General features: G+C 43.4%; 1 protein-coding gene across 1 annotated transcript in view; it reads right to left on the reverse strand.

The window, feature by feature from the left end:
• QRFPR (pyroglutamylated RFamide peptide receptor) overlaps positions 1–18,875 on the reverse strand; it is a 92,364-nt gene that overhangs the window by 11,652 nt on the left and 61,837 nt on the right. The gene's annotated exons all lie outside the window — the stretch shown is intronic.

Raw genomic sequence — 18,875 nt, forward strand, 5'->3', positions numbered from 1 at the left:
ATTATTATACATGATTTATATAGCGCCAACAGTTTACGCAGCGCTTTCCAAAGTATAGGGGGGTCAGCACAATTACAGTATAATACAAAAGGTACAGGAGGGCCCTGCTCATAGAGCTTACATTCTAAAGGTGGTACAAAAGGTAAAAGGTAAAAAAATAATGGTTTAACGGTCAAACCTATGTCACTTGTATTTGACCATAGCAGCTAGAATAAACATTATCACTTAGGGCTTTATAGAGTAACATATCAAAAAAGATCAATCAAGTTCTGTAGCCTGCCTCCAACCAGAAAATGACATATCACAAGCTGATGTTAGATCAGTTGATACAGTTACTACATACAGTTGTTCTGTACTTGACATCACCATATGAAATCCATAATGATATTGCTCCAGTAAAAAAAGATCTGAACAAAACAGACATTTTTCCCTCTTTTCTAAACTTGATCATTACTTTAATGCACCAACACATTTCACTTATTTCTGGAGGTAAAGTGAATCGAGAGTTGAATATTAATGTCTTGTTTATTGTGCTGTTGGAGAAAGCATGCTGTGTGCTTTATATTCACATCTATTTTTTAGCTGTATAGGCCAACAAACAAGAGAAAGATGAGGTTTCATGTTTTCTGACTGCACTTTATATCTCCTGAGTCCCTTACCACTGTAGTTATCTTGCTGTATTCAGCTATAGATGTCCATAGGAGACCAGGAAAGGGAAGCACAACAAGGAAAATGGTGTACTTTTGATGTACATTATGAGACTAAATGCAGCCTCCTTTAACTCCACTGTCCTAAGAAGTTGAAAAATGCTATCCTGGTGAAAATCATAATGCTTATAATCATACATCCATACATATATCACATTGTTCATGTTGATGTTCTTTTAATCATAAAAATATCAGGAAAATACCACAATATGGCCAATAGATTGAGCCAACAATTATAGTAAATAAGCATGCATTTCCTATGATTATCAGCTGTATCTAGTGTCTATAACATGGTATTTTCCTGAGAAAATAGTCTAGTAACATTCGATTTTCTCAACATTCACTGCACTGCATTCGGCAGTTATGCAGCGCTGAATTTTTTTTTTCTATAAATACACTCCTGATAGTGTTTGTATACACTTTGCTTAGGTAATCATGGAACTATGCGTAATAAAATTTACTGCCTTGACATGATTGCCATGACTTGTGATATAAGAGATCAAGAACAATACAAAATATTATTAGCTTTTATGAAAATATATTCATTGCTTTTATATTTAACAGCTGCCCTTGCAAACATTCATAGCTATAAAGCTACCTAATAAAATATAAACTGGACAACTAATGTAAATGTAGAATTACCCATGTAGGGGCCGCTGGATGATGCTTGTCCTCTGCTGCTGCCTTGACACTATAAACTTCTCACCCCTTCTGACACTCTAGGTTCAGACATATTCTGCACACACAACAGCTCTCTGATAGCTAAGTAGACAAATAACATGCAGATCCAGCTCAGCAAATATTGTATTGAAAGAAGCTGAGTATATGATGTAGAACAGCAGTTAAACAATTCTCAGGTCAACTTCAGGGAACATTTAAATATGAAATTGATAGTTAAATAAACTAGATACGTTAGCAATATGATTACAAGGATGCAAATCTGCATACAGGCATACCCCGCTTTTAAGTACACAATGGGGTTTATTTACTAAAGCTGGAAAGTGCAAAATCAGGCTCACTTCTGCATAGAAACCAATGAGCTTCTGACCCCAGCTTGTCCAATTAAGCTTTGGTAATAAAACATGGAAACTCATTGGTTTCTATGCAGAAGTGAGCCTGATTTGGCACTTTCCAGCTTTAGTAAATAAACCCCATTGTGTTAAAAGTGGGGTATGCCTGTAATGAGGTTAAGCAAACTGATAAAAAGTGGGGAATGCCTGAATGTAGTTAGCTGTAGAGATGCAGGACAATGATGTTATAAATGGACAAAATATACCTGAAGAGTATGATCAAGTGCAACACCGATTCAAGGAAAAGACTTCAAAGCAGGTCAACTCCCTGTGGACTACTGAAATACTAAGCAAGTTCTCTGATATAATACCAGCAATAGAACAGAGTTCCCCTTTAAGATATGCACAAACTATCAATAGTAATATAGGGACAGTTCAGCTTTAGATACAAAATGGTATCTTTCATAGCATGCAGGGGCCCAACAATGAGATTTAAATCTTTGAAGACCTGTAGTGCCTAGAAAAAGGTGACAGAAAAATGGTGTAGTTGTTCCTTTAAAGCGTCCCGAGTGTAATGTCTGCATGCAGTGTCTCTAAGCAAGAGAAGGAAAGTATGAAGAGTTTTGGGCATACCAATCCAGGTTTGGAGACTACCTCTGCGGCAACAGGACAAGTGATACTGGCTCCACAACCTAGCTGAGTGATAAATGCTTGACCAACCTGCCAAATAGAGAGAAGTCAGTGGTCCGCGTCAAAGCCCGCTATGCTGCTCTCAGGCTGCTGAGCAGGAACAATGCTTAGGGTTCTGTCCTGGGACCAATCATATTTAATTTATTCATAAATGACCTGGAGGATGGGATAAACAGCTCAATCTCAGTATTTGCGGATAATACTAACTTAGCAGGGCAATAATTTGCTTAGTAATTTAAAGCGTTCCGAGTATAATGTCTGCATGGAGTGTCTTTAAGCAAGAGAAGGACAGAATGAAGAGTTTTGGGCATTTGCCTGCATACCAATCCAGGTTTGGAGACAACCTCTGCAGGAACAGGACAAGTGGTACAGGCTCCACAACCTAGCTGAGTGATGAATGCTTGGCCAACCTGCCAAATAGTGAAGTCAGTGGTCTGCGTCAAAGCCCACTATGCTCCTCTCAGGCTGCCGAGCAGGAATGATGCTTAGCCTTCCAAGTGGTGCCCAATTCTGCAGATCCACTGTCTGAAGCGGGTCTGTAGCCACAAAATGCCACTACAGTGTCCTGTCACTGAGTTCAGGTCATCGGTCTAAACGTTCTAAAGAGAATCCCAGGCCAAGAGAGCGAGCCCACCAGTCACAGTTTTTTATATATCCTCTCCCACAGTCCTTTTTGCTGGCTGTTTCTTCTGGGAAATGTAGTCTAGAAGGGATACATAAGTACATAGATGGCTGACTGCAGGACTACAAGTCCCAAGGAAGGAAGGGGACCCTGCTCTATAGTCAGGAAGTGAAATAAGGGTGGAAGTGCAAGCAATAGAGGGGAAATAGTTGGTCTGTGGTCCCAAGGATTATGTCTTCCTTATTCAGCTTGCAGTAGCCGTAAACCTGGCTACATAAAAGACAAACACGTCAAACAGAATCTTTAAAGGTTTTAGTAGCATTTTTTTCCTTTAAGCTACCTATACACTCACGGAAGAATGCGGAAAATAAGAATGCTTCTATCAAGTTGGCTAACAAAGCCTACATTTTGCTAATCTCTATTGTTGTCATAGGGGCTTTTTAACATTTTACTGATGTACACTATGAAGCACGATTTATTTGCATTTGTTGCAGGAAGACTTAATGGTAAGTTCATGTACCCTCAGTGATAATAGAGTCCAACACTCTCTAAAAGGACATCCATCAAATGTGTAATCATGGAAACTAGTTACTTACCAACACTGAGAAAAGACAAACTGGAGCAATAATGAAGCCATTTCCCTGCTTTATTGTTTTAGATAAATCAAGCAGGTTTATTGCCCTTTTTAAGGCTAATGTAAATCAATCACAGGGATAAATGAGGAGTACTTGGAATGGTTCAGTGTGGAAAGAGGGGTTCCGCAGGGTTCTGTCCTGGGACCAATCATATTTAATGTATTCATAAATGACCTGGAGGATGGGATAAACAGCTCAATCTCAGTATTTGCGGATGATATAACTGCTTAGTAATTTAAAGCAGTCCGAGTATAATGTCTGCATGCATTGTCTCTAATGCCCCATACACGCGATCAGACTTTCCAGCAGACTTGGTCCAGCGGACCAGAGTCCATCAGAAAATTTGATTGTGTGTGGGCTCCCAAAGTCCGGTGGACCTAAATTTAAAACATGTTTTAAATCTTTCTGCCGAAAGTCCGCTGGACCCAGTTCCTGTCGGGAAGTCCACTCGTCTGTATGCTGGTCCGATAGACCAACTATGGCGCAATGGCAACTACAGCACCTACCTGCGAGAATGTTTCCAGCGCCATCCTATCGCGCCGGTTCTCGGCTACAGGGTACTGTACACCAGGCCCTTAGGTCTGGTATGGATCTTAAGGGTAACCCCCTACGCCGAAAAAATGGCATGGGGGTCCCCCCAAAATCCATACCAGACCCTTATCCGAGCAGGCAGCCCAGCCGGTCAGGAAAGGGGGTGGGGCAAGCCCCCCTCTTGAACCGTACCAGGCCGCATGCCCTCAACATGGAGGGGTGGGGGCTTTGGGGAAGGGGGGCGCCCTGCGGCTCCCCCACCCAAAAGCACCTTGTCCCCATGTTGATGAGGACAAGGGCCTCTTCCCGACAACCCTGGCCATTGGTTGTCGGGGTCTGCGGGCAGGGGGCTTTTCAGGATCCAGGAGCCCCCTTTAATAAGGGGGCCCACAGATCCCAGCCCCCCACCCTATGTGAATGAGTATGGGGTACATCCTACCCCTACCCATTCACCTAGGGGGAAAAGTGGCAATAAAAAAACACACTACAGACAGCGCCGGGGGATTTTCTTCCGACTTCGGGGGTCTTCTTCCGACTTCTCTGAGCTTTCTGGTTCTTCTTGCTGGGCTCCTCCACTATCTTCTGCTCTTTTGCTAGCAGAGCAGCCCGGGTTTTGCCATCTTCTTCTTCTTCCTTCTGTTCTTCTGATGTTGACACAGCGCTCTCTCCCACTGTAATGCCGTGGACACGGTGTGCAGTGACTTATATAGGCATAAAGGGCGTGGTCACCCGGTGATGTCACACGATGACACCGCCCCTTATGACATCACAGCCCCAGAATGCCCGGGACTGTGATGTCATAAGGGGTGGGGTCACTGGGTGACATCACCTGGTGACCACGTACCTTATGCCTATATAAGTCGCCGCACACTGTGTCCATGGCATTACAGTGGGAGAGAGCGTTGTGTCAACATCGGAAGAACAGAAGAAGAAGAAGACGGCGAAAGCCGGGCTCCTCCTCTAGTAAAAGAGCGGTAAAAGAGCAGAAGTCAGAAGAAGTCCCCCGAAGTCAGAAGAAGACCCCCAGAGCTGTCTAATAAACTACTTTTAAAACCTGTGTAGTGTGTTTTTTTATTACCACTTTTCCCCCAGGTGAATGGGTAGGGGTACGATGTTAAAGGGAGCTCCAGGTTCCCGATAAGTGCCCCGTCACCATACCCAGACAACCAACGGCCAGGGTTATCGGGAAGAGGCCTTTGTCCTCATCAACATGGGAACAAGGCACTTTGGGGTGGGGGGCCGCAGGGCACCCCCTTCCCCAAAGCACCCACCCCCCATGTTGAGGACATGCGGCCTGGTACGGTTAAGGAGGGGGGGTGCTCGATCGTCCCCAACCCCTTTCCTGACCAGCCAGGCTGCTTGCTTGGATAAGGGTCTGGTATGGATTTTGGGGGGATCCCCACGCCGTTTTTTCATCATAGGGGGTTACCCTTAAGATCCATACCAGGCGACGGGGCTTGCAAGGTGTCAATCTCGCCGATGAAAGCCTGCCGGAAATTCTGCCAGAAATTCCGATCGTGTGTACATGGCATCAGCAAAAGAAGGACAGGATGAAGAGTTTTGGGCATTTGCCTGCATACCAATCCAGGTTTGGAGACAATCTCTGTGGGAACAGGACAAGTGGTACAGGCTCCACAACCTAGCTGAGTGATGAATGCTTGGCCAACCTGCCAAATAGAGAAATCAGCGGTCCACATCAAAGCCCGCTATGGTGTGCTCAGGCTGCTGAGCAGGAACGATGCTTAGGGTTCTGTCCTGGAGGATGGGGTAAACAGTTCAATCTCTGTATTTGTGGATGATACTAACTAAGCAGGACAATCATTTCTCTGCAGGATGTGGAAACCTTGCAAGAAGATCTGAACAAATTAATGGGGTGGGCAACTACATTGCAAATGAGGTTTAATGTAGAAAAAATTTAAAATAATGCATTTGGGTGGCAAACATAAGAATACAATCTACTCACTAGGGGGAGAACCTCTGGGGGAAGCTAGGATGAAAAAGGACCTGGGGGTCCTAGTAGGTGACAGGCTCAGGAATGGCATGCAATGCCAAGCTGCTGCAAGCAAAGCAAACAGAATATTGGCATGCATTAAAAAGGGGATTACCTCCAGAGATAAAATCATAATTCTCACACTCTACAAGGCTCTGGTCCGGCCGCACCTGGAGTATGCCTCCCTGGGCACCAGTCCTCAGGAAGGATGTGCTGAAACTGGAGAGAGTCCAGAGAAGGGTAACAAAGCTAATACAGGGTCTGGAGGACATTAGGTATGGGGAAAGGTTACGAACATTGAAATTCTCTCTGGAGAAGAGACGCTTGAGAGGGGATATGATTTCAATGTACAAATACCGTACTGGTGACCCAACAATAGGGATACAACTTTTCCGTGAAAGGGAATTTGAAAAGACACACAGCCATTCACTAAAATTAGAAGAGAAGCGGTTTAACCTTAAACTGCGTAGAGGGTTCTTTACTGTAAGAGCGGTAAGGATGTGAAATTCTCTTCCACAGTTTCAGCGGGGAGCATCAATAATTAAAAAAAAAACTATTAGATAGGCACCATGAACGACCACAACATACAGGGATATACAATGTAAAACTAACATAAAAGCACATACTCAGGTTGGACTTGATGGACTTGTATCTATTTTCAACCTCACCTACTATGTAACTATGTAACAATGCAACTGTATTTTGTGCTGTGGGACTGCACCACCAGTGGTGGTCTGTGCAGTATGTATATCCAGAAATGTATTGTGCCTTTGAGCAAAATAATACAACTGCGGCACAGTTGAGCAGCGATTTGCATCACTGATGTCCTATTTTGAAAGCCCGCTAAGACCCTTAGGCATAGAGCTTTTATTTTCTTCCTATCTACAATACATAGATAACTTTGTTGTTCCAGAAAATAAAAAAATTATCAGCAAACAACATCACAATAAAAGCCCATCTGAACATATCTGGGTGAATAAAGCAGCGATCTTAGTTGTGAATAGTAAATCTGCTCTGTAAATGTCTGCAGAATTTGATGATGGTGTTGTAAAACTGTATTTAATATATATGCTACTGTAACTTTCCCCAGTTCAGGAGGGGTTATTTTACAGATATTACTAAGGTTAAATATGTATAGTAACACATACTACTGACATTTCAGCTTTTATCAGTTTAGTCACAGCAAGAAAAGCGGATTTCAGATTATAAAGTTTGTAATACATTTTTATAAAACAATGCATAAAAAAAGAAACAGGATATCATTTGCATTTCTATTTTTTTACACTATCAGATGAAACGACGTGAGAGTAGAAATATCTGCACAAACAAGATTAGGAAGAAGGGAAAAATCTTTTTACTCCGTGGCCATTGATCTTTTCAGCCTTTAGATTTTTATGCCAGGTGCCCAAAGATTCAGAGATGCATTGCATCTTAAAATAGCCAAGTTAATATCCGAATGTCTAACCCTTCATTTAAAATATGTAACCTCTCTGTGCAGTGTTTCTCACTAAGCAACTCTGATTTCCAACAGTATGATTTTGATTTACGCTCAGCATTTTCCACATTTTGTCATGTTACAAGCAAAAATGTAAATGTATTTTATTGGGATTTTATGTGATAGACCAACACAAAGTGGCACATAATTGTGAAGGGGAAGGAAAATGATAAATGTTTTTCAAATATTTTTGCAAATAAATACCTGAAAAGTGTGGAGTGCATTTGTATTCAGCCCCTCTGAGTCAATAGGACCACCTTTCACTGCAAATACAGCTGCAAGTCTTTTTTTGTTTGTCTCTACCAGCTTTGCACAACTAGAGAAGTGACATTTTTGCCCATTCTTCTTTGCAAAATAGCTCAAACTCTGTCAAATTGGATAGAGAGCATTTGTGAACAGAAATTTTCAAGTCTTGCCAAAGATTGTCAATTGGATTTGGGTCTGGACTTTGACTGGGCTATTCTAACACATAAATATGCTTTGATCTAAACCATTCCACTGTAGCTCTGGCTATATGTTTAGGGTCGTTGTCCTGCTGGAAGGTGAACCTCTGCCTTAGTCTTAAGTCTTTTGCAGACTCTAACAGGTTTTCTTCTAAGATTGCCCTGTATTTGACTTCATCCATCTTCCCATCAACTCTAACCACCTTCCATGTCCCTGCTGAAGAAAAGCATTGCCACAACATGATGCTGTCACGACTATGTTTTACGGTGGGGATGGTGTGTTCAGGGTGATGTCCAATGTTAGTTTCCCGCCACACATAGCGTTTACTTTTAGCTCAAAAAGTTCCATTTTGGTCTCATCTGATCAGAGCACCTTCTTCCACATGTTTACTGTGTCCCCCACATGGCTTCTCACAAACTGAGCAGTGGATCTCTGCAGCTCCTCCAGAGTTACCATGGACCTCTTGGCTGCTTCTCTGATTAATGCTCTCCTTGCCTGGCCTGTCAGTTTACGTGGACTGCCAGTTCTTGGTAGGTTTGCAGTTGTGCCATACTATTTCTGTTTTTGGATGCTGGATTGAACAGTGCTCCGTGAGATGTTCAAAGCTTGGGATATTTTTTTATAACCTAACCCTGCTTTAAACTTCTCCACAACTTTATCCCTGACCTGTCTGGTGTGTTCCTTGGCCTTCATGATGCTGTTTGCTCACTAAGGTTTTCTAACAAACCTCTGAGGGCTTCACAGAACAGCTGTATTTCTACTGAGATTAAATTATACACAAGTGGACTCTATTTACTAATTAGGTGACTTCTGAAGACAATTGGTTGCACTAGATTTTAGTTAGGGGTATCACAGTAAAGGGGGCTGAATACAATGGCATGCCACACTTTTCAGATATTTATTTGTAAAAACAATTGGAAAACCATTTATTATTCTCCTTCCACTTCACAATTATGTGTAATTATGTGTTGGTCTATACAAAGTTACATAGTTAGTCTGGTTGAAAAAAAGACACAAGTGCATCTAGTTCAACCAATAAAAGGGAAAAAAATATCATCCAATCCCAAATATACAATCCTATACCCATTTGATCCAGAGGAAGGCAATAAACCCCAGCAAAGCATGATCCAATTTTCTCCAGCAGGGGCAACAATTCCTTTCTGATCCCGCAAGAGGCAATCAGATGTTTCCTGAATCAACTTTAGCTATGAATATTAGTATCCAGTTATATTATGTTTATGTAGCAAAAAATCCAGACCTTTCTTAAAACAATCTACTGAACCGGCCAGTACTACCTCTTGTGGGAGTCTATTCCACCTTTTCACAGCCTAGAGGCTCTTACTGTGAAGAAGCCTTTTGTATTTGGAGGTGAAATCTCTTTTCCTCTAGACATAAAGAGTGACCCCTTGTCCTCTGTGATGACCTTAAAGTAAATAATTCAACACCAAGTTCATTATATGTATGTTTATCATACCCCCCAATCTCCTCTTCTCAAGAGAATAAATTCAGTTCCTCTAATCTTCATAACAGAGCTGCTCCATGCATCTTAACAGTTTGGCTGCCCTTCCCTGTACTTTCTCCAGTTCTCCGATATCCTTTTTGTGAACTGGTGCCCAAAACTGAACTGCACATTCCAGATGAGGTCTTACTAATGATTTAAAAAGATATATCTCTCTCTCTCTGGAGTCCATACCTCTCCTACTACAAGAAGGGACTTTGCTCGCTTTAGAAACCGCAGCTTGGCATTGCATGCTATTATTAGGCTTATGATCTACCAAAACAAACCCATTGATTACCTAGTTGTACCCCCCCCAGTATGTATGATGCATGCATAGTCTTAACCCCCAAGTGCATAGCTTTATATTTATCAACATTAAACCTCATCTGCCACATAGTTACCCAATTAAATAGTGCATTGAGGCTGGATTGTAAGTTGGAGACATCCTGTAAGGACGTTATTCCACTGCATAGCTTGGTGTAATCTGCAAAGACTGAAATGGTACTTTTGATCCCAGACCAGATACATAGCAACCAGCTGGTTTGGAGGAGGATGTTGGCAGTCATGATGGTAGAGGGGAACTGGGGTGCTTTTTTTTTGCTGTGGCATTGGGTTGTTCAAACATGGCCTGGCGGTCAAGGGAGTGAAGCCTGGTATAGGAGTATGAGTTTTGGTGTCAAGGAGAGACATGGTGGGATAGGGAAGAGCACAGCATGTTCTGCATTCTTGCCTTGAAATGCTATGGAATACTGTGAGTGTGGGGTGAAGAGGAAACTGTCTCTGTATTTTTGGCATGAAGAGTTACTGCTTAGAAAGTCCAATGGTGTAGAATGCTACTTAACATGGCTTGTAGATACATAACCTGCCCCTTGGGAATGACTGTGCAAATGAGATGAGATGAGAAGTAGTTAGGCAAAAAAAATAAAAACTGGGATGCGCTGGCAACACTCACTCCACAAAAATGTTGTGCAGTGACAAACTGAACGTATCCGGGTTTGGTTTGGAAAGATTTGTCAAACTTTACTAAACTTTGAATGCAGAATCCAAATCCTATTAAATTTAATGGGATCCAAATCTTAGAAATCATTAATGGTCATTTAGCTAGGCTAATAGACAAAGAATTGTCAAAGGGCACAAGGGACTGGTCACTGCCCTAGTGTAGGCAGGCGCGGGCAGGTGTAGTTGGTCTTTCCACCTGTAGGTGGCCTAGTTTCATTGCTGCTGAGTTGTAATTTTGGGTAAGGGAAACTTTTAAATAAGGGAACCCACAGCACCTTGGTGGGCTTCATCTGTGTGAACAGTGACAGAAAGATTATTGTGAGGGAAAGTACTTAGCATAGGGAGTGGTTTCAGGTGAATAGGGGAAGCTCACAGAAGGTTCTCTCAATACTACATTTACTCTGGTGATCAACATAAGAGCATGGAGCCAGTGCAGTTTGCTGAAATCACAACTCTGACCGATGACGGCTGGTGTCCATTGTGGGGATTTCTTAAGCAACAAGAGAGGAGGATTCTCTTGTTCCAGAGTTGAGCCCCTGAGATTCGGTGATAGGAAAATCACCTGTCTAAAGACTGAATAAACCTGTCCTCTGAGGAACAAAGATCTGTAAAAACCGGCTTGTAGTTCTCAATGAGCTGTGAGGGCTCTGGTGAGCATTCTCATAGTTAATTGACACTTCCTGCAATTCAGTAACTGTCTGCCCATATGGGGGGTACAGGTAGTCAGTTGTACTAGGTGTCTGCAGGAGCCTGACATTGCACCCATGGTCTGCTGATAGCGTGTGCAATGCTCTGCAGACTACTAGGAAAAAAACAATTAATGCACATTTTTTACCTGTAAAAAAATGTGCATTCATTTATTTTTTTCAAAGTGAGCCTTTAAGATAATCGTGACACACTACTGAAGGCAGCAATTCTTTGTGGCTAAGCATAATGGAAAGGAGAGCATCTGTCTTTGCTTTTAAGGCAGTCCTGACATACTCTTCAGGCCATAGTGCTGGGGTGTACAGTCAGGATGAAAACGTTCTATACACTGAACTGGTTTTCCGGTGCATCTCTTACAGTATAGTCCTGTCAGTAGGACAAACTTTAGTCAAGAGAGCGCCTGAATGTACTCTTTTAGTAGCCAAATACCTACCTTTCTGATGATCCTTACCTATAGGCCCCTTTCACACTGAGGTGTTTTCCATCCGCTACAATAGCGCCTGTATAGTGCCTGAAAAAATCAGCTCCTTTCACTCCAGTGTGAAAGCCAGAGGGCTTTCACACTAGAGCGGTGCGTTAGCAGGACGGTAAAAAAAATCCTGCAAACAGCATCTTTGTAGCGGTGAAGGAGCAGTGTATTCACCGCTCTTAAACTGCTCCTACCCATTGAAATCAATGGGGCAGCACAGCTATACCGCCGGCCCTGCTAGCGGCTGAATAGCACCGCCCCAGTGTGAAAGGGGCCTTAGGGAACCATGTGGATCTTTGTTATGCCATGAGCTTATAGTTCAGGGCAGCTGCAATACTGACATACTGACTGAGTATAAAAATAATTATGCACAGAGACATGTGTAAGAGCTAAGCTACAGTGGGGGGAAATTATTATTTGTTTATTATTATGTTTTCCCACTTACAAAAAAATCAAGGGTCTATCAATTTTATCATAAGTGTATTTTAAATGCTAGAGACTGAATATCAACCAAAAATCACCAACAAAAACACATAATACAAATTTTAAAAACTGAGTTGCAGTTCAGTGAGTAAAATAAGTATTTAATCCCCTAACAACCAGCAATAATTCTGTCTCCTACAGACTGGCTACAGTATGTGTTCATGTGGTACACAGATTAGTCATTTTAATTTAATAAGGTATATTAGGCATATATTTGTATAAAAGACACCTGTCCACAGAATCTCTTTCTTCCATTCAAACCTCATCATCATGGGCAAGACCAAAGAGCTGTCAAAGGATGTCGGGGACAAGATTATAGACCTGCACAAGTCTGGAATGGAGTACAAGACCATCAGCAAGAAGCTTGGTGAGAAGGCAATAACTGTTGGAGCGATTATTCGCAAATGGAAGAAACACAAAATAACCATCAATTGCCCTCAGTTTGGAGCCCCAAGCAATATTTTGCCTCATGGGGTAAGGATGATCATGAGAAAAGTAAGGGATCAGCCAAGAACTACACAGGAGCAGCTTGTGAATGACCTCAACGCAGTTGGGACCACAGTCACCAAACAAACTATTGATGACACAATATGCCGCCATGGATTGAAATTCTGCAGTGCCCACAAGGTCCCCCTCCTCAAGAGGGCATATGTACAGGCCTATCTGAAGTTTGTCAGTGAACATCTAAATGATTCAGAGAAAGATTGGGAGAAAGTGCTGTGGTCAGATGAGACCAAAATTGAGCTCTTTGGCATTAACTCGACTCGCCGTGTTTGGAGGGAAAAAAATGCTGACTATGAACCTAACAAGATCATCCCTACAGTCAAGCACGGAGGTAGAAACATTATGCTTTGGGGCTGTTTCTCTGCTAAAGGTGCAGGCTGACATTGCCGCACATTAATGTCGACTGAGCGGACTTGGCCACACACAATCACACTAAACTCCGACGGATTCGAACGTGATGACGTACGACTGGACTCGAATAAGGAAGTTCATAGCCAGTAGCCAATAGCTGCCCTAGCGTCGGTTTTAGTCCGTCGGAATAGCATACACACAAGCAAATTTTTCGAAGGGACCGGGTCCGGCGGAGTTCCGTCGGGAAAATTTGAAGCATGTTCCATATTCTAAAGTCCGTCAGATTTTGGTAAATCAAGTCCGTTGCAGCCCACACACGATCGAATAGTCTGACGGAATCAGTCCGTCGGACTTTGGATGTTGAAAAGTCCGCCCGTGTGCACGGGGCTTAAGGATTTCGAGAAGATTTGTAAACAAAAGTGGACCAAAATCCCTCCTGAGATGTGTGCAAACCTGGTAACTAACTACAAGAAACATCTTACCTCTGTGCTTCTCAACAAGGGTTTCTCCACCAAGTACTGAGTCGTGTTTTGCTTGGGGATCAAATACTTATTTTACTCACTGAACTGCAACTCAATATATATCATTTGTATCATGTTTTGTTCTGGATTTTGTGTTGTTATTCTGTCTCTATCATTTAAAATACACATATGATAAAAAGGATAGATCCTTCATTTCTTTGTAAGTAGGCAAACTTACAAAATTTGCAGGGGATCAAATAATTATTTTCCCCGCTGTATCTGTTGGAAACAGGAAATGGCACTTGATGTAGGGTTTGCAGCTATGGGCATGTTGACATCCAATCTTAGCCTGTGGACACCCTATCTGTAAGCCACTGGCTCTTTAAAAACAATTTTCCTTCACTCTTCTGTCTCCCTCTAACTCCTGGCAGTCTTCTAACATTGCCCATTTCCAAGATAGCTTCCACACAGTTTTGCTCAAAGATGGCCACTGGAGCAGTGCTTAGCAGTGCTAAGCCCCAGTGGGTGGAGCAAAACATACTAGGTGCATGGCCTGAGAAGCGGCATTTACTGAAGTTTTCATCCACACTAGGATTGGCGAGTGAGGTGGTTTTATGTTTAAATGTTCATTGTTTACTGGATGAGTTTTTCTTACTCTGGCACCTCTACTATCCTGAGTGCAAATGGGGCTCTACACCTCAGGCTGGAGTGGTACCACCAAGTTCTAATGGCATGGTTGCATCTATGGGTACAGGTGTGGACCCGCATCGGGAACTCGGGAACCACCTGCACAGATGTGAACCTAGCCTAAATCCCTGACTGCTGCTAAACCACTTAAATATAGCAATTATTCCTACAAGTATTCTCCTGTCTGATTGTCTCACTTTTTTAGTTTATGCAACTATTCTCTTAACTGGCTTATGATGCTCTATATATAAGAACTACGGTTGTGATCCCCTGACCAAATCAAACTAAACAAAATAATAGCAAATTTTTTTTTTTTTTTTCATCTGGCAACCAATTTTCTAAAATGTTGCTTTTCCTCTTTTCTTAAAGCCCAATTTAACTTTAATTGACGGAATATCCCTTTTAATACATATTTCTACATTTTTGAAGAGTGTTTCATTGGATTCTTTTATTGTATGTCTAGTAAAATAATAATATCAAAACATTGATTCAGGAGAGATCACAATGCTGCTAAAATAATTAAATATATTATGTACATTTAAAAATATAGATGTTACATTTGCGGCCAATACAACCATTAGTCTAATGAATAACTAATTTACTTTGGGTAAATGGGCATTTCCCATGATACCATGCTCCTGTATTCAGAATAATGAGTCCCAATCTTCATAATCACTCTGTGCACAAAATGTAACTTTGGTCTTATGCTTTTTGATTGTCAAACATGCTGAAGCATAACTGTATTGATGGTCCTTCAGAATTGTATCATACACAGTAGGCACGTTCCTAATAATCTCCTATGATTTCATATTGAAGCACTTGCTCTCTCCATCAGTACATTGATAACTCCTTATCCCTGATGCTGTTTAGATGTAATTTCACTGATATGGAAGCTTGTTAAACATAAAAAGAGAGCATCAATCACTGGCAAACTTTTTATTTTTATGTAAGGTGAGGTAGATCTCAAAAATGCCATTTGTAATATAACCAGTAAAGCAACCGGTGCCAGATATGTGTAGCATAGTATGACCTTGCCAGGGGTGTAGCTACAGGGGTCGCTAGGGTCACACTTGCAACCCAGCCCCATGCTCCAGGGGTCCATGAGGCCCCCATGTACAGCTGAATAGGAGGGGACAGCATATAGTGGAATAAATCCCCACCTCCCGCAGCTGCTGAATGCCTGCTTCTCCTTTCTCTCCCGCAGGTATTCAGCGGCTGCAGGAGGCAGGAATGATTGATGACTTGATGGCCGGGGTAACTGTCAAAGTCACTTCCATGTCAGGAACAAGAAGGGGAGGAGAGAGGACATGTGCAGTGTTGCCAATCCCCTGAAGTAAATTTACTGATAGGATGCTCAAAATTTACGAACAGTACCATTTTTTTACTGGCAAAAAAATCATTACATTTACTGACAGACCCCCATTCAAAAAAGTTAAATCCAGTTTTCGGCACAATATTTTTATCATTATCAATATTTAAGCTACAAAAATGTAGCTAATGCAATTAGCAATGTGTATAAGGTATAACATAAGGCAAAAAATATATATTTCTCCATTTACATGAAGGTCAGGTTAATATAGCCCAACACAGGGTTCTCCTTTACAGTGTAAATGAGAACACTGAGGAATCTGATGTAACTAGGGATGCTGCGGTCTCTGGTGTAATGGAAAACTGTGATGTAAGGAAGTCTCTGGTCACCACAGCCCCCTCCTTATACAAGAATCCATAGAGCTCCCCCTTACATCACAGTCCACAGAGACTGCATACATGGGATGATCAGATACTACATACATGGCACATGGGATGATCAGAGACTGCATACATGGCACAAGGGATGATCAGAGACGTAATACATGGCACAAGGGATGATCAGAGACTGCATACATGGCACATGGTATGATCAGAGACAGCATACATGGCACAAGGGATGGCCAGAGACATAGTACATAGCACAGGGGATGATCAGAGACTGCATACAGGGCACGTGGGATGATTAGAGACTGCGTACATGGCACATGGGATGTCAGGGACTGCGTACATGGCACATGGGATGATCAGAGACTGCATACATAGCACAGGGGATGATCAGAGACTGCATACATGGCACATGGGATGATCAGAGACTGCATATATGGCGCGTGGGATAATCAGAGACTGCATACATGGCACATGGGATGATCTGAGACTGCAGACGTGCCATATGAGAGGTCAGAGACTGTGGACATGGCATATGGGAGGTCAGAGTCTGTGGACATAGCACATGGGAGGTCAGGGTCTGTGGACATGGCACATGGGAGGTCAAATGGGAAGTCAGAGTCTGCGGACATGGCACATGGGAGGTCAGAGACTGCGGACATGGCAAATCGGAGGTCAGATGGGAGGTCAGAGTGTGTGGACATGGCACATGGGAGGTCAGAGTCTGCGGATATGACACATGGGAGGTCAGATGGGAGGTTAGAGTCTGCAGACATGGCACATGGGAGGTCAGAGTCTGTGGACATGGCACATGGGAGGCCAGAGTCTGTGGACATGGCACATGGGAGGTCAGATGGGAGGTCAGAATCTGCGGACATGGCACATGGTAGGTCAGAGTCTGTGGACATGGCACATGGGAGGCCAGAGTCTGTGGACATGACAAATGGGAGGTCAGATGGAAGGTCAGAGTCTGTGGACATGGCATATGGGAGGTCAGAGTCTGTGGACATGGCACATAGGAGGTCCGATGGGAGGTCAGAGTCTGTGAACATGGCATATGGGAGGTCAAAGTCTGTGGAATTGGCACATGGGTGGTCAAATGGGAGGTCAGAGTCTGTGGACATGGCATATGGGAGGTCAGAGTCTGTGGACAAGGCACATAGGAGATCCGATGGGAGGTCAGAGTCTGTGGACATGGCACATGGGAGGTCAGAGTCTGTGGACATGGCACATAGGAGGTCCGATGGGAGGTCAGAGTCTGTGGACATGGCACATGGGTGGTCAGATGGGAGGTCAGAGTCTGTGGACATGGCACATGGGAGGTCAGATGGGAGGTCAGAGTATGCGGACATGTCACATGGGAGGTCAGATGGAAGGTCAGAATCTGCAGACATGGCACATGGGAGGTCAGAGTCTGAGGATATGACACATGGGAGGTCAGATGGGAGGTCAGAGTCTGCAGACATGGCACATGGGAGGTCAGAATCAGTGCACATGGTACATGGGAGGTCATATGGGAGGTCAGAGTCGGTGGACATGGCATATGGGAGGTCAGAGTCTGTGGACATGGCACATGGGAGGTCAGATGGGAGGTCAGAGTCTGTGGACATGGCATATGGGAGGTCAGAGTCTGTGGACATGGCACATAGGAGGTCAGATGGGAGGTCAGAGTCTGTGGACATGGCACAAGAGACAGTCATAATGCTATAAGCAGCATCAATCTAGCTTACCCTACCATTCACAGTGCTGGCAGTCTACAGATACAACAGTCCTTTCAGCTTTGCTGTGCCACTCCTGCTCCTCCAGTAGCTTCTGCTTACCCCTCCCCCTTGGTCACTCAGCTTCTTCCCAGCCCCCCCCCCCTTCATCTCACACGGAAAGTCTGTTTACAAGTGACCAGTAGGGATGAGCTTCGAGTTCGAGTCGAACTCATGTTCGACTCGAACATTGCCTGTTCGCCTGTTCAGCGAACAGTGAACAATTTGGGCTGTTCGCAGCAAATTCGAAAAGCCGGAACACCCTTTGCAAGTCTATGGGAGAAATCTAAAGTGCTCATTTTAAAGGGTAATATGCAGGTTACTGTCCTAAAAAGTGTTTGGGGACCTGGGTCCTGCCCCAGGGGACATGGATCAATGCAAAAAAAAGTTTTAAAAAAGGCAGTTTTTTCAGGAGCAGTGATTTTAATAATGATTAAAGTGAAACAATAAAAGTGTAATATTCCTAAAATGGATATTAAGGGGAACCCAGTGTCAAATTTTAAAAAAAAATTGACGTGGGGGTCCCCCTAAATATCCATACCAGACCCTTCAGGTCTGATATGGATATTAAGGGGAACCCCGCATCAAATTAAAAAATCCATATCAGACCCTTTATCCAAGCACGCAACTTGGCAGGCCGCAGGAAAAGAGGGGGGGACGAGAGAGCGGCCCCCCTCCCTCCTGAACCGTACCAGGCCACATACCCTCAACATTGGGAGGATGCTTTGGGGGTCTGTGACCCCTCAAAGCACCTTGTCCCCATGTTGATGAGGACAAGGGCCTCATCCTCACAACCCTGGCCGTTGGTTGTGAGGGTCTGCGGGCGGGGGGCTTATCAGAAACAGGAAGCCCCCTTTAACAAGGGGACCCCCAGATCCCGCCCCCCCCTGTTTGAAATGGTAAGGGGGTACAAAAGTACCCCTACCATTTCACAAAGAAAGTGTCAAAATGGTTAAATAAGACAAACACACTTTTGAAAAATTCCTTTATTAAAAATGAAAAAAATAAAAAAAAGATTCCAGCGGTGCTAATCCACTCTTGCTATCCAGCGACGGATCTCCGGGGTCCAGCGATGGATGATCATATCCAGCGACGGGGGATCTCTCAGTCCAGCGCTGTCCATACATCCTTCTTCCCAGCGC

The sequence above is a fragment of the Lithobates pipiens genome, unplaced genomic scaffold (assembly GCF_037356315.1).
Source record: "Lithobates pipiens isolate NorthernLeopardFrog02 unplaced genomic scaffold, aLitPip1_a1.2 Scaffold_13, whole genome shotgun sequence".
Taxonomy (NCBI): Eukaryota; Metazoa; Chordata; class Amphibia; order Anura; family Ranidae; genus Lithobates; species Lithobates pipiens.